Here is a 15,362-nt window from a genome sequence, read left to right as displayed (position 1 = left end):
AAGGTTTTGCCTTTTCTGACTTTTCGCTCAATGTAGCGTTTTCAGGGGCCTGTTTGGGGGGCTTCCTGGTGTTTGTGGGTGGGTTTCGGGGTCTGCGAGCACTACTGGGTATGGATAGTTTAGATAGCAAGAGGTTTGAAGGAAATCCATGGAGGCGGAGGGGAGTTAGGGCCTAGCTGCAGAGCGCGCGCTGAGTGATTTTGGAAATTTTCACAAAAGTGACTAAGTCCACATTTTTGTACTTTTGCTTTTTGGCTGTTTGGGGGTCTTCTACTTGTTTTCGCCTGGGTTGACGGCTCTGGGGACATTGCTGGGAAGGTCTAATACCGGATAAAACTGGTTTAAACTAAATCCATGAGGAAGAAAGGTTTTGCCTTTTCTGACTTTTCGCTCAATGTAGCGTTTTCAGGGGCCTGTTTGGGGGGCTTCCTGGTGTTTGTGGGTGGGTTTCGGGGTCTGGGAGCACTACTGGGTATGGATAGTTTAGATAGCAAGAGGTTTGAAGGAAATCCATGGAGACAGAGGGGAGTTAGGGCCTAGCTGCAGAGCGCGCGCTGAGTATTTTGGAAATTTTCACAAAAGTGACTAAGTCCACATTTTTGTACTTTTGCTTTTTGGCTGTTTGGGGGTCTTCTACTTGTTTTCGCCTGGGTTGACGGCTCTGGGGCCATTGCTGGGAAGGTCTAAAACCGGATAAAACTGGTTTAAAAAACATCCATGAGGAAAAAAGGTTTTGCCTTTTCTGACTTTTCGCTCAATGTAGCGTTTTCAGGGGCCTGTTTGGGGGCTTCCTGGTGTTTGTGGGTTGGTTTCGGGGTCTGGGAGCACTACTGGGTATGGATAGTTTAGATAGCAAGAGGTTTGAAGGAAATCCATGGAGGCAGAGGGGAGTTAGGGTCTAGCTGCAGAGCGCGCGCTGAGTGATTTTGGAAATTTTCACAAAAGTGACTAAGTCCACATTTTTGTACTTTTGCTTTTTGGCTGTTTGGGGGTCTTCTACTTGTTTTCGCCTGGGTTGACGGCTTTGGGGCCATTGCTGGGAAGGTCTAATACCGGATAAAACTGGTTTAAACAACATCCATGAGGAAAAAAGGTTTTGCCTTTTCTGACTTTTCTGTCAATGTAGCGTTTTCAGGGGCCTGTTTGGGGGGCTTCCTGGTGTTTGTGGGTGGGTTTCGGGGTCTGGGAGCACTACTGGGTATGGATAGTTTAGATAGCAAGAGGTTTGAAGGAAATCCATGGAGGCAGAGGGGAGTTAGGGCCTAGCTGCAGAGCGCGCGCTGAGTGATTTTGGAAATTTTCACAAAAGTGACTGTCAACATTTTTGTACTTTTGCTTTTTGGCTGTTTGGGGGTCTTCTACTTGTTTTCGCCTGGGTTGACGGCTCTAGGGCCATTGCTGGGAAGGTCTAATACCGGATAAAACTGGTTTAAACAACATCCATGAGGAAAAAAGGTTTTGCTTTTTCTGACTTTTTGCTCAATGTAGCGTTTTCAGGGGCCTGTTTGGGGGGCTTCCTGGTGTTTGTGGGTGGGTTTCGGGATCTGGGAGCACTACTGGGTATGGATAGTTTAGATAGCAAGAGGTTTGAAGGAAATCCATGGAGGCAGAGGGGAGTTAGGGTCTAGCTGCAGAGCGCGCGCTGAGTGATTTTGGAAATTTTCACAAAAGTGACTAAGTTCACATTTTTGTACTTTTGCTTTTTGGCTGTTTGGGGGTCTTCTACTTGTTTTCTCCTGGGTTGACGGCTCAGGGGCCATTGCTGGGAAGGTCTAATACCGGATAAAACTGGTTTAAACAACATCCATGAGGAAAAAAGGTTTTGCCTTTTCTGACTTTTCGCTCAATGTAGCGTTTTCAGGGGCCTGTTTGGGGGGGCTTCCTGGTGTTTGTGGGTGGGTTTCGTGGTCTGGGAGCACTACTGGGTATGGATAGTTTAGATAGCAAGAGGTTTGAAGGAAATCCATGGAGGCGGAGGGGAGTTAGGGCCTAGCTGCAGAGCGCGCGCTGAGTGATTTTGGAAATTTTCACAAAAGTGACTAAGTCCACATTTTTGTACTTTTGCTTTTTGGCTGTTTGGGGGTCTTCTACTTGTTTTCGCCTGGGTTGACGGCTCTGGGGCCATTGCTGGGAAGGTCTAATACCGGATAAAACTGGTTTAAACAACATCCATGAGGAAAAAAGGTTTTGCCTTTTCTGACTTTTCGCTCAATGTAGCGTTTTCAGGGGCCTGTTTGGGGGGCTTCCTGGTGTTTGTGGGTGGGTTTCGGGGTCTGGGAGCACTACTGGGTATGGATAGTTTAGATAGCAAGAGGTTTGAAGGAAATCCATGGAGGCAGAGGGGAGTTAGGGTCTAGCTGCAGAGCGCGCGCTTAGTGATTTTGGAAATTTTTACAAAAGTGACTAAGTCCACATTTTTGTACTTTTGCTTTTTGGCTGTTTGGGGGTCTTCTACTTGTTTTTGCCTGGGTTGACGGCTCTGGGCCATTGCTGGGAAGGTCTAATACCGGATAAAACTGGTTTAAACAACATCCATGAGGAAAAAAGGTTTTGCCTTTTCTGACTTTTCGGTCAATGTAGCGTTTTCAGGGGCCTGTTTGGGGGGCTTCCTGGTGTTTGTGGGTGGGTTTTGGGGTCTGGGAGCACTACTGGGTATGGATAGTTTAGATAGCAAGAGGTTTGAAGGAAATCCATGGAGGCAGAGGGGAGTTAGGGCCTAGCTGCAGAGCGCGCGCTGAGTGATTTTGGACATTTTCACAAAAGTGACTGTCAACATTTTTGTACTTTTGCTTTTTGGCTGTTTGGGGGTCTTCTACTTGTTTTCGCCTGGGTTGACGGCTCTGGGGCCATTGCTGGGAAGGTCTAATACCGGATAAAACTGGTTTAAACAACATCCATGAGGAAAAAAGGTTTTGCCTTTTCTGACTTTTCGCTCAATGTAGCGTTTTCAGGGGCCTGTTTGGGGGGCTTCCTGGTGTTTGTGGGTGGGTTTCGGGGTCTGGGAGCACTACTGGGTATGGATAGTTTAGATAGCAAGAGGTTTGAAGGAAATCCATGGAGGCGGAGGGGAGTTAGGGCCTAGCTGCAGAGCGCGCGCTGAGTGATTTTGGAAATTTTCACAAAAGTGACTAAGTCCACATTTTTGTACTTTTGCTTTTTGGCTGTTTGGGGGTCTTCTTCTTGTTTTCGCCTGGGTTGACGGCTCTGGGGACATTGCTGGGAAGGTCTAATACCGGATAAAACTGGTTTAAACAAAATCCATGAGGAAGAAAGGTTTTGCCTTTTCTGACTTTTCGCTCAATGTAGCGTTTTCAGGGGCCTGTTTGGGGGGCTTCCTGGTGTTTGTGGGTGGGTTTCGGGGTCTGGGAGCACTACTGGGTATGGATAGTTTAGATAGCAAGAGGTTTGAAGGAAATCCATGGAGGCGGAGGGGAGTTAGGGCCTAGCTGCAGAGCGCGCGCTGAGTGATTTTGGAAATTTTCACAAAAGTGACTAAGTCCACATTTTTGTACTTTTGCTTTTTGGCTGTTTGGGGGTCTTCTACTTGTTTTCGCCTGAGTTGATGGCTCTGGGGCTATTGCTGGGAAGGTCTAATACCGGATAAAACTGGTTTAAAAAACATTCATGAGGAAAAAAGGTTTTGCCTTTTCTGACTTTTCGCTCAATGTAGCGTTTTCAGGGGCCTATTTGGGGGCTTCCTGGTGTTTGTGGGTTGGTTTCGGGGTCTGGGAGCACTACTGGGTATGGATAGTTTAGATAGCAAGAGGTTTGAAGGAAATCCATGGAGGCAGAGGGGAGTTAGGGTCTAGCTGCAGAGCGCGCGCTGAGTGATTTTGGAAATTTTCACAAAAGTGACTAAGTCCACATTTTTGTACTTTTGCTTTTTGGCTGTTTGGGGGTCTTCTACTTGTTTTCGCCTGGGTTGACGGCTTTGGGGCCATTGCTGGGAAGGTCTAATACCGGATAAAACTGGTTTAAACAACATCCATGAGGAAAAAAGGTTTTGCCTTTTCCGACTTTTCGCTCAATGTAGCGTTTTCAGGGGCCTGTTTGGGGGGCTTCCTGGTGTTTGTGGGTGGGTTTCGTGGTCTGGGAGCACTACTGGGTATGGATAGTTTAGATAGCAAGAGGTTTGAAGGAAATCCATGGAGGCAGAGGGGAGTTAGGGTCTAGCTGCAGAGCGCGCGCTGAGTGATTTTGGAAATTTTCACAAAAGTGACTAAGTTCACATTTTTGTACTTTTGCTTTTTGGCTGTTTGGGGGTCTTCTACTTGTTTTCTCCTGGGTTGACGGCTCAGGGGCCATTGCTGGGAAGGTCTAATACCGGATAAAACTGGTTTAAACAACATCCATGAGGAAAAAAGGTTTTGCCTTTTCTGACTTTTCGCTCAATGTAGCGTTTTCAGGGGCCTGTTTGGGGGGGCTTCCTGGTGTTTGTGGGTGGGTTTCGTGGTCTGGGAGCACTACTGGGTATGGATAGTTTAGATAGCAAGAGGTTTGAAGGAAATCCATGGAGGCGGAGGGGAGTTAGGGCCTAGCTGCAGAGCGCGCGCTGAGTGATTTTGGAAATTTTCACAAAAGTGACTAAGTCCAAATTTTTGTACTTTTGCTTTTTGGCTGTTTGGGGGTCTTCTACTTGTTTTCGCCTGGGTTGACGGCTCTGGGGCCATTGCTGGGAAGGTCTAATACCGGATAAAACTGGTTTAAACAACATCCATGAGGAAAAAAGGTTTTGCCTTTTCTGACTTTTCGCTCAATGTAGCGTTTTCAGGGGCCTGTTTGGGGGGCTTCCTGGTGCTTGTGGGTGGGTTTTGGGGTCTGGGAGCACTACTGGGTATGGATAGTTTAGATAGCAAGAGGTTTGAAGTAAATCCATGGAGGCAGAGGGGAGTTAGGGCCTAGCTGCAGAGCGCGCGCTGAGTGATTTTGGAAATTTTCACAAACGTGACTAAGTCCACATTTTTGTACTTTTGCTTTTTGGCTGTTTGGGGGTCTTCTACTTGTTTTCGCCTGGGTTGACGGCTCTGGGGCCATTGCTGGGAAGGTCTAATACCGGATAAAACTGGTTTAAACAACATCCATGAGGAAAAAAGGTTTTGCCTTTTCTGACTTTTCGCTCAATGTAGCGTTTTCAGGGGCCTGTTTGGGGGGCTTCCTGGTGTTTGTGGGTGGGTTTCGTGGTCTGGGAGCACTACTGGGTATGGATAGTTTAGATAGCAAGAGGTTTGAAGGAAATCCATGGAGGCGGAGGGGAGTTAGGGCCTAGCTGCAGAGCGCGCGCTGAGTGATTTTGGAAATTTTCACAAAAGTGACTAAGTCCACATTTTTGTACTTTTGCTTTTTGGCTGTTTGGGGGTCTTCTACTTGTTTTCGCCTGGGTTGATGGCTCTGGGGCCATTGCTGGGAAGGTCTAATACCGGATAAAACTGGTTTAAACAACATCCATGAGGAAAAAAGGTTTTGCCTTTTCTGACTTTTCGCTCAATGTAGCGTTTTCAGGGGCCTGTTTGGGGGGCTTCCTGGTGTTTGTGGGTGGGTTTCGGGGTCTGGGAGCACTACTGGGTATGGATAGTTTAGATAGCAAGAGGTTTGAAGGAAATCCATGGAGGCGGAGGGGAGTTAGGGCCTAGCTGCAGAGCGCGCGCTGAGTGATTTTGGAAATTTTCACAAAAGTGACTAAGTCCACATTTTTGTACTTTTGCTTTTTGGCTGTTTGGGGGTCTTCTTCTTGTTTTCGCCTGGGTTGACGGCTCTGGGGACATTGCTGGGAAGGTCTAATACCGGATAAAACTGGTTTAAACTAAATCCATGAGGAAGAAAGGTTTTGCCTTTTCTGACTTTTCGCTCAATGTAGCGTTTTCAGGGGCCTGTTTGGGGGGCTTCCTGGTGTTTGTGGGTGGGTTTCGGGGTCTGGGAGCACTACTGGGTATGGATAGTTTAGATAGCAAGAGGTTTGAAGGAAATCCATGGAGACAGAGGGGAGTTAGGGCCTAGCTGCAGAGCGCGCGCTGAGTTATTTTGGAAATTTTCACAAAAGTGACTAAGTCCACATTTTTGTACTTTTGCTTTTTGGCTGTTTGGGGGTCTTCTACTTGTTTTCGCCTGGGTTGACGGCTCTGGGGCCATTGCTGGGAAGGTCTAATACCGGATAAAACTGGTTTAAACAACATCCATGAGGAAAAAAGGTTTTGCCTTTTCTGACTTTTCGCTCAATGTAGCGTTTTCAGGGGCCTGTTTGGGGGGCTTCCTCGTGTTTGTGGGTGGGTTTCGGGGTCTGGGAGTACTACTGGGTATGGATAGTTTAGATAGCAAGAGGTTTGAAGGAAATCCATGGAGGCGGAGGGGAGTTAGGGCCTAGCTGCAGAGCGCGCGCTGAGTGATTTTGGAAATTTTCACAAAAGTGACTAAGTCCACATTTTTGTACTTTTGCTTTTTGGCTGTTTGGGGGTCTTCTACTTGTTTTCGCCTGGGTTGATGGCTCTGGGGCTATTGCTGGGAAGGTCTAATACCGGATAAAACTGGTTTAAAAAACATTCATGAGGAAAAAAGGTTTTGCCTTTTCTGACTTTTCGCTCAATGTAGCGTTTTCAGGGGCCTGTTTGGGGGCTTCCTGGTGTTTGTGGGTTGGTTTCGGGGTCTGGGAGCACTACTGGGTATGGATAGTTTAGATAGCAAGAGGTTTGAAGGAAATCCATGGAGGCAGAGGGGAGTTAGGGTCTAGCTGCAGAGCGCGCGCTGAGTGATTTTGGAAATTTTCACAAAAGTGACTAAGTCCACATTTTTGTACTTTTGCTTTTTGGCTGTTTGGGGGTCTTCTACTTGTTTTCGCCTGGGTTGACGGCTTTGGGGCCATTGCTGGGAAGGTCTAATACCGGATAAAACTGGTTTAAACAACATCCATGAGGAAAAAAGGTTTTGCCTTTTCCGACTTTTCGCTCAATGTAGCGTTTTCAGGGGCCTGTTTGGGGGGCTTCCTGGTGTTTGTGGGTGGGTTTCGTGGTCTGGGAGCACTACTGGGTATGGATAGTTTAGATAGCAAGAGGTTTGAAGGAAATCCATGGAGGCGGAGGGGAGTTAGGGCCTAGTTGCAGAGCGCGCGCTGAGTGATTTTGGAAATTTTCACAAAAGTGACTAAGTCCACATTTTTGTACTTTTGCTTTTTGGCTGTTTGGGGGTCTTCTACTTGTTTTCGCCTGGGTTGAAGGCTCTGGGGCCATTGCTGGGAAGGTCTAATACCGGATAAAACTGGTTTAAACAACATCCATGAGGAAAAAAGGTTTTGCCTTTTCTGACTTTTCGCTCAATGTAGCGTTTTCAGGGGCCTGTTTGGGGGGCTTCCTGGTGTTTGTGGGTGGGTTTCGGGGTCTGGGAGCACTACTGGGTATGGATAGTTTAGATAGAAAGAGGTTTGAAGGAAATCCATGGAGGCAGAGGGGAGTTAGGGCCTAGCTGCAGAGCGCGCGCTGAGTCATTTTGGAAATTTTCACAAAAGTGACTAAGTCCACATTTTTGTACATTTGCTTTTTGGCTGTTTGGGGGTCTTCTACTTGTTTTCGCCTGGGTTGACGGCTCTGGGGCAATTGCTGGGAAGGTCTAATACTGGATAAAACTGGTTTAAACAACATCCATGATGAAAAAGGTTTGGGCACTTTTTGTAACTTAGGGTTCGTTAGGGTTAGCCCTAGCAGCAGGATTGCCTGTGTTTGGGTGTTCTTGATTTTTGCAACTGAGTTCTGGGGTTTTAGAGCACTCGTGGGAATGTGTAATTTTTGTTGCAAGCGATTTGAAGAAAATCCATGGTGGGAAAGGGGGGATCACTTACTCGGTGAGAGGCACTTACTGTTGAAAACATTTAGCCATTTACACTTAAAGGAAGAAAATGACACAGACTTAAGTTTCAGTAAAACTAACTTACTGTTAAACCACCACCCACCAGACTCTAAACCAGTAGTATGGTGGGAAAGGGGGGATTTGGCATAGTTAAAGAAAGCCTTTCCCACTATTCTTAACTTAGGGCTCGTTAGGGTTAGCAGTATTTCTATTGCATGTGTTTGGGTAGGGGGGCTTTCGAGTCTTGGAGCGATGCTGGCTATGGATACTTTTGCTTGCTTGCAAGTGGTTTGGAAATACAATCCACGGTGGGTAAGGGGGTATTTGGGCCTACTTTTACTTTCAAAGTACGTTTTGTCACCAGTTTTTTGCTAGGCCTCTTTTTTTGAGATCTGATTGGGGGTCTTCTACATTTTTGCGACTGGCTTTAGTAAGGGTCTGGGTGGGAGGCGGGAGCACTGCTGGGAAGGTCTAATTTTGTTCTAAAACACAGTTTACAGTACACCTAGCTTGAGGGGAAAGATCCGCTAAATTAATTTGCCCATACTTATTTATCCTTCAAAAGGTGACTCAGACAGAGTACGCACTTTCAAAAATATTGTACTGTCTATTTGGAAAATCAAAGTGTGACTTTTTGCACTACACAGCGTACACACCTTGTATTTATTTATCAGTGGTGTTGTAATAGCACTTCCTATTTTTCGTTCAATAATTACAGGCCGGGTTTCAGTCTGTGCAATGGGGAAAAAAGGATGGAGTCAGGCTTCACATTAGCGAGCCGCAATTCAGCCAGGCAAGCAGTGGACAGGGTGTCTTCTGGTCACCAACATTGATGGACGAAGCGTCAGCTGGAATGGAGGAGTGCCGCTAATAAGAGGAATTGTTTGCTGCATGCAACTTACTTACCAAATTCAACAGGACAACTACAACAACATACAGATACAGTTTCCATTGTTTTCTTCTATGAGTGTGACTCCATTTCTTGGATCTCTCTCTGCTTCTAAAATGATCCCTACAGCCATTCTATAGGTTTTACTTCGGCTAATTTTTAAACCTAATTTAATGTAAGAATAAGAAGTGTTTCTCTGAGTGCAGAGCTAGGCAAGTGAAAACGCTGCAGCCCTGTACTGTCGCATTCTAATACTACTTACTTTTCAGTAACAATGCATGCAGTAGGGCATGCACTTCCTTTATGTCACTTAAAAAGATTTATGGTTAGCTTTGTACCCAAAGATTTCTTTATCTTGAATTATTGTTTGTCCATGCTGTGCTTTTTTTTTTTTCTCTCAACAAAACCTACCCAAAAAGAAACCCCCATTCCCATCCATTTTCCAAACCCTAACCCTCTTCCCCCGGGCTGTGTGGTTTTGCTTGATGTGTGACTAAATGACATCAATAATTCCACACACTTGCTGGGGAGGATAAGGTCATAGCAACAGGCTGGTGAAGGAATCCGAGGATATATTCTAGACTTACTCAGCTTCAGTACTATTTCTTGTAGTAGTAGCCAATGTCAAAGAAATTCAACGCAAGTACTAGTTATACTTTCAATACTTTACCATTTGTTAGGCTCTGTGTGGCACTGTTCTAGTGTACTGTCACCTGCTATATTCTCTATCGTACCGTTGTAATGCTACAGTAAGGACAAACCAGGTTTCATTTTCTTTTTTTCCATAGGCATGCAACTGCCACTGTGTCACACCACTAGTACCACCGCAATGAGGACATTTCATCCGCCCAGGATTGCCAACCTTAATCGCCATTTCCCGTGAAGCCAGCCCTGGGCCTAGCCCTACTTTCAAACACAAATTACAGGTAAGATAAGCGTTTGGTGGGAGGTAGTATAATGGAGTATTAGGAATAGACGAGAGATTGATGGTAGTACTACTAAAGTCCTAGGACTCTTCAGGAAAACAAACTTACTGTTAAACCCTCACCCACCAAACTCAAAAGCAGTAAAAAACAGGTATGGTCAGATAAAGTTTCAAAAAGTATATTTTTGTAGCCCTAACAAAATAATCTCCCTCAAGACCCTCCCTAACCCCAACGATTGTCTTTCAAAAGTCCCAAAAAGAACGCAACTCCCAAATCCCACCCCCCAAAAGTCTCTAAAAAAAAGGGCAAGGGACACTACGGCAGGATGCTTTTCACTGTAGCGGCCAGGGCATCATACTCCTTGCGGAGGGTGGCATGGTCGAAGCGGAGGCCCTCCACCAAGTTCTTATAGCTTAAGACCTCCTGCTCCAGGTAGGACACTCTGAGGGATAAGCGGCGCTGGCGTGCCTTGCAACTCCTGTGGGGGGCAGCTGCTGTCTTTGCTGCTCGGCGGTGGCGGTTGGCTTTGGTAGCCCGGCTCCGTACCGCTGGAGCACTGCGCTGGCTGGCAGCCCGTGGGTGCACAGAGGAGGATGCAGCTGTCCCAGTGGATGTTGTTGTTGTACCGGTCGACTGCGTCTCCTCCTCCCCCTAATGGGCCACCAGCCGCCAATATTCGGCGACACTGGTATCCAGCCTCCGTTGCCGGGCCATTTGAGCCAGCTCCCTCCTTGATGGTCTTCTGGTTGATTTGGAAGGAGCAACTATATGAAGAAAGAAAGACATAGTCTGTAACCAATGCTCCTTAAGACTAACACAAAATGATTGAGCAGAAAGTTGTGTCACAGTACAAGTAGCAAATTGAAAGCACAGTACATAACTATTGAGGACAGTATCTATCTAACCTCCCACTTCTTCATCCTTGCTCTAATATTAGTGGGAGTTTAAGGAACAAATTCTACGAGCATATGGACTTCCATTACAGTCGACTATGACAGTACACCAGTCTTATTCTTCTTCTTCTCTCTTGTTTAAGAAAATTGGTACGTTATCTTATGCAAGCCGGCATAATGCCAGCGCAGTGAACTTGCACCCGAGAAAAACAGACGCACAACATGATGAGTGAGACAGACTTGCGTTACTGTACCGGTCCAGTATATGCAGGTGGTGAAGCTCTTACTTTTCTATTACGGGTGGCACTGAGAATACTCTGTTAAAAGGGCTACTGCTTAATTAATTTAGCTTTCACCCTACAGTGCAAATGAGTACTAGAAAGGTGTGCCCACACATGAATGACGTACTACTACTAAACTAAAGTTATTAAGAGAGGTAGGGAGTGTCCACCGTAATAACCGGATATGTGCTGTGCTTGCAGTTGCAATACAAACTACTGCTACTATTCATGGTAGTATTTGGACAAAATTACAACTTCTTTTCCTTGCCTTTCCTACACTGGAACGGACGTGTGGGTGCGGTGTTACATGCTCTTCAAAGTAACACTTAGTTCATCCAGTGACCGTATACTCTCTCTAGATACACATATGCTATCTAAGAGTCAGATAATACCATGATCCAGGCATCCATCCATTCAAAGTATATGCACACATACAGTTTCTGTTTCACCTGCCCAGGCTGTTCTCCTTCCACCCATCCTTGCTTCATCATTCACCCAGCCATGCACCATACCATATTCTTTCCTTCCCAGCCACCTCGGGGACCAAGCAAACACATATCATTCTCCTTTGCCAGTCATCATTAAATTTCTCGTCCTTCCACACTTACTTACACCCTTCTTTCGCTTTTCGTTCATCCCATCCATCAAGTTCATCTCAGATCTTATTGGGATTCTTCTCGCCAAAAACTTCACAGCTAAGTCGAAGTACATTTAGAGGAGGCTACTACCTGGTTGATTTATAATACACCCATGCAGAAAGCACACTATGCAGTCTTCAATCTCAATAAGTAAGGAATATATAGCTTACCTCTGCCCGCCACCACCGTGTGAACCCTCACAGGCACGTCCGGCACTTGCACCGCCTCCTCCCCAGAGTTGTCCCCCTCGTCCAATACCACCACCTCCGCGCTGGCCCCGCCACCAGATGTTCCACCTACAAAGTACATTTAAGAATGTTAGAATACACCACTCACTACTATATATTATTTGGTCTAGGAGGAATAAAGAAATGTGAAAAAAACAGAATACAATGTAATAATTTGTGTCTGTCTACTCTAAAGTAAAAATGTCCCCTTTTCCAGGGAAGGCTGTTGTCTTGCTGCACTTTTTGGTACAACTGATGAATGCTTGCTTTTTATTTTTAACACGCACCACTTTTTCTCCTAACAGACAGAAGCTTGACTTCTAAGAACACGAGCAGGATCAAGTTCAAACCAGGTGAGAGCTCGGCTCGACCACCAGAAATGTGTCCAATTAATCGTCAGCACTAAGCACTTTTCCATTTTCAGTTAAACGTTTAGTTTTATGACAAAGTTGATTTTTATAAATGTGTTTACTTTTAATAAAGCTTTTAAACTTAAATGGACTCTGTGGTTTTTGGTCCTCCAGACTAGAGTGGATGAGCTAAAGGTTGTGGAATTTTTGCAAGCATGAGTCCGTGCCTCTGACACTTCTTGACTCTGACTCCCTACTCTTGTCCTGCGTTGGATAATCTAATCATCATTGGGGATCAATCATTGGTGACTTTGGGAGCTAAATGACTCTGCCACACTATCTAGTCAGTAAGGAGATTGGGGTTCAACTACAAAGTCTGTTATCACTGAGGTATGTGGAAAGTCTAACAGCACCTATTATAATTGATAAGCTAAGCAATGCATTATTTAGTGTCCATAGTTCTGTTTGTGCAGATTTGTCCCTGGAACAGTAGTAGAATGGATTGTCGTACTAGCCAAACCAAAAGTCTACAAGAAGATCAAAGACGATTTAGAAAAAATCAAATGAGTAACGCTAGGAAAAAATAGGTACTCTATATTAAAATTAAAACTTACTGGGGCCAGCAAAGGAGCCCTCGCCTGCCCGATTCTGGCCTGCATCCTGAACAGCACCCTCCTCCTCCTCCTGTGTCCTCTTGCCCCTGGGGGGAGCTGATGTACAACATGAAAGAAAGAAAGACCAGAAAATATGGATGATATTTGTCAACCAAATCAAACATTTCAAAAGAACAATAACAAAATATTTTGGCGAAATAGCAAATAGACAACTATTCCACGGGATATATTGACCGATCTCATGTGGTCTACTACGTTATTGATTTGCGGACCGTTGACTTGGAAAGTTCCTATGTAACTCACTAAACAAACTACTAAAAAGGTTTGCCTAGGCCTGGCAGGCAGCAGTCCGCAGCACGCGAAGTGACAGACAAAGTCCATCGTGCTTGCAGATCAGTGAATACTCAAACTATCAATCCACCGACCACCACCACTATTTCTTCTTATAGCCATGTGTCTAAAGGAAGGACTGGACTTGAGTCTGTAGGGGCTGATTTAGAAGCCCCTTGCGGCTCTTTTGCTCCATTGTTGCGTTACTTTTGTGACGCAGCGGCAGAACAAAAGAGGTGCCATGGTGCGGCGTATATTAACAAAGTGACGCATATGGGAGATGCATCACGTTGTAAAGCCCTGCGCCATCAGGGGGCGTTCCGGCGCAAGGGAGGGAGTTCCTGCGCAGGAACGAATCCTAAAAGTGGCTGAGGGAAATCTACAAGATGTCAATCAGTCACTTTTAGGACAATGATGCGTGACTCAAACCCTGCGCCTGCTTGAAGCCGACGTACGGCTTGATGCAGCATTGGGGAGATAGGGCACCCCAGAGCATTGCTGGAGCTGCGCCATCGTTGGCACGCAACTCCAGCAATGCGCTGCCTTTACGGCACAGATGCGTAAGGCTTCTGTGACGTTTTGGGCCCATGGTGCGCCACATTGTAAATACGGCGCACCATGGGTGGTGGTGGCATGGCGCACAATTACTGGCATTACGCAGTTCTTTACACTACACTCATACATAATTTCTCAGGCCAATGAAATGAACACAAAATAGAAAACAAATAAGCATAGTAGCAAGGCTACTGAGAAGGAGAGCAGTGCACCTGAAATGCATAGAAGATTTTGAAATATAATTTACCTACAATGTAATCGGCAGCATTATTGCTCTTGGTAAAAAACAAAAATTTGCAATATAATAACACACAGAGCGGGATAAAACAGAGTAGTGATGAAATAGCTAGAAATAGCTACTACTACTCACCAAGCCCGGGGATCTCTATGCCGAGCAGGTCCAGCAAGTCGCGTTCCCGGTCCATGAGATCCGTCCAGCGGTGGGTGGCCTGGTTATAGGTGCACCGGACCCCAGAGTGTTCAAACATGGCCCGGCACACCTTCTCCCACCGTTTCCGGCGCTCCCGGATCCCGTAGCCGGTAGCGATCCTGCCGCCTCCCATGATGGTCTTGGGGAGGCGGCGCTGGACGTGAAAGACTAGTGCGGCCACCTCCTCCGCACTAAAAATCTCCCGAGCTACAACTGTCTCCCCCCTCAAACGCCCGCACGGGAGCCGGGCACGGGGTGCGGGACCCTTCCCCTTTGCGGGCTTCTTCCCGGCTCCCTTTGCCATGGTCTGGGCAGAAAGGAAGCAAAATAAGAAACAAGAAATAGAACAGGGAAGAAGAAAAGAAAAGCGTTTAAAAAAGTAGTTTAAAATGAACAAAAAGTAGCAGAAAACACAAAAATATAGAGCTCGAAAAATAGAGGGATAGATAATGAGTAAAATAGATTAAAAAAAAACTTCAAACAAGCAAAGGATGGCAGAGATTAAGAAAGGATACAGAGAGCATGCCCAGAACCATAGCAGTGAATGAGAAACAAGATGGCCGCGCCCGTTCAGGACCGCGTGGGTAAGTTCGCACGAGATTTTCCTCGCGATCACACGCGAACATGTACGAGCGAGCCGCACACTTTGCGAGATTACACATAGCGCCCGGAAACGGAATTACGTCACGCAAACAAGATGGCCGCGCCCATGTACGACCGCTAGGGTAACTTCGCAAACGTTGCGCTACAAGCGGCTTGCGAACATGCAAAAAATCACGCGAACAAACACGCAGCAAAAAACAAATTGTGTATTTGCACGAATTCGCGGCTTCCGAAATCGATCTCGCACGGATTCGCGCCCCGCAAATTGCACAAAATTGCAGAAAAACGATTTTTGCTAAACTGAAAGCAATCAGCAGGTGCAAAAGTTCAATCTTAACATTAGTAACCATTCACTCTAGTGCTTCCTGAGGGGCCCCTCCAGAGTTCAGTTGCCTATTTGCAACTATTCTATGACCCTGCTCTGACTCTCACAGCAGGCTCATAGAATAGCTACAAGTAGGCCATAAAGGTCCTGTGAAAAAAAATTGCACTGCAACAGAAAGCAAACTACAGATAAGGAAGGAAGCAGGTGCCAGCCAGACTGGAGGTTTAAAAATCAGTGACACATTAATCAACCCCAAATTAATTCATGGCAGTTGAAGCAGGGCAGGTGTGCTTGCTTTTTTTCACCCCCATAATATACAGTGATAAACCAACCAGAGGGTGGCAGTGAGGATGTACCAGAGGGTGGCATGGGTGTACCAGAAGGTGGCAGTGGTGAAACAGAGGGTGCTGTGAACCTGTGATGATGAACCAGACGTAGAAACAACATAGTCGCGGCCGTTGCGAGCCGAAA

The sequence above is a fragment of the Lissotriton helveticus genome, chromosome 3_1 (genome assembly GCF_964261635.1).
Source record: "Lissotriton helveticus chromosome 3_1, aLisHel1.1, whole genome shotgun sequence".
Taxonomy (NCBI): Eukaryota; Metazoa; Chordata; class Amphibia; order Caudata; family Salamandridae; genus Lissotriton; species Lissotriton helveticus.
The sequence above is the reverse complement of the archived record's forward strand: the minus strand, read 5'-3'. Positions refer to the sequence as shown.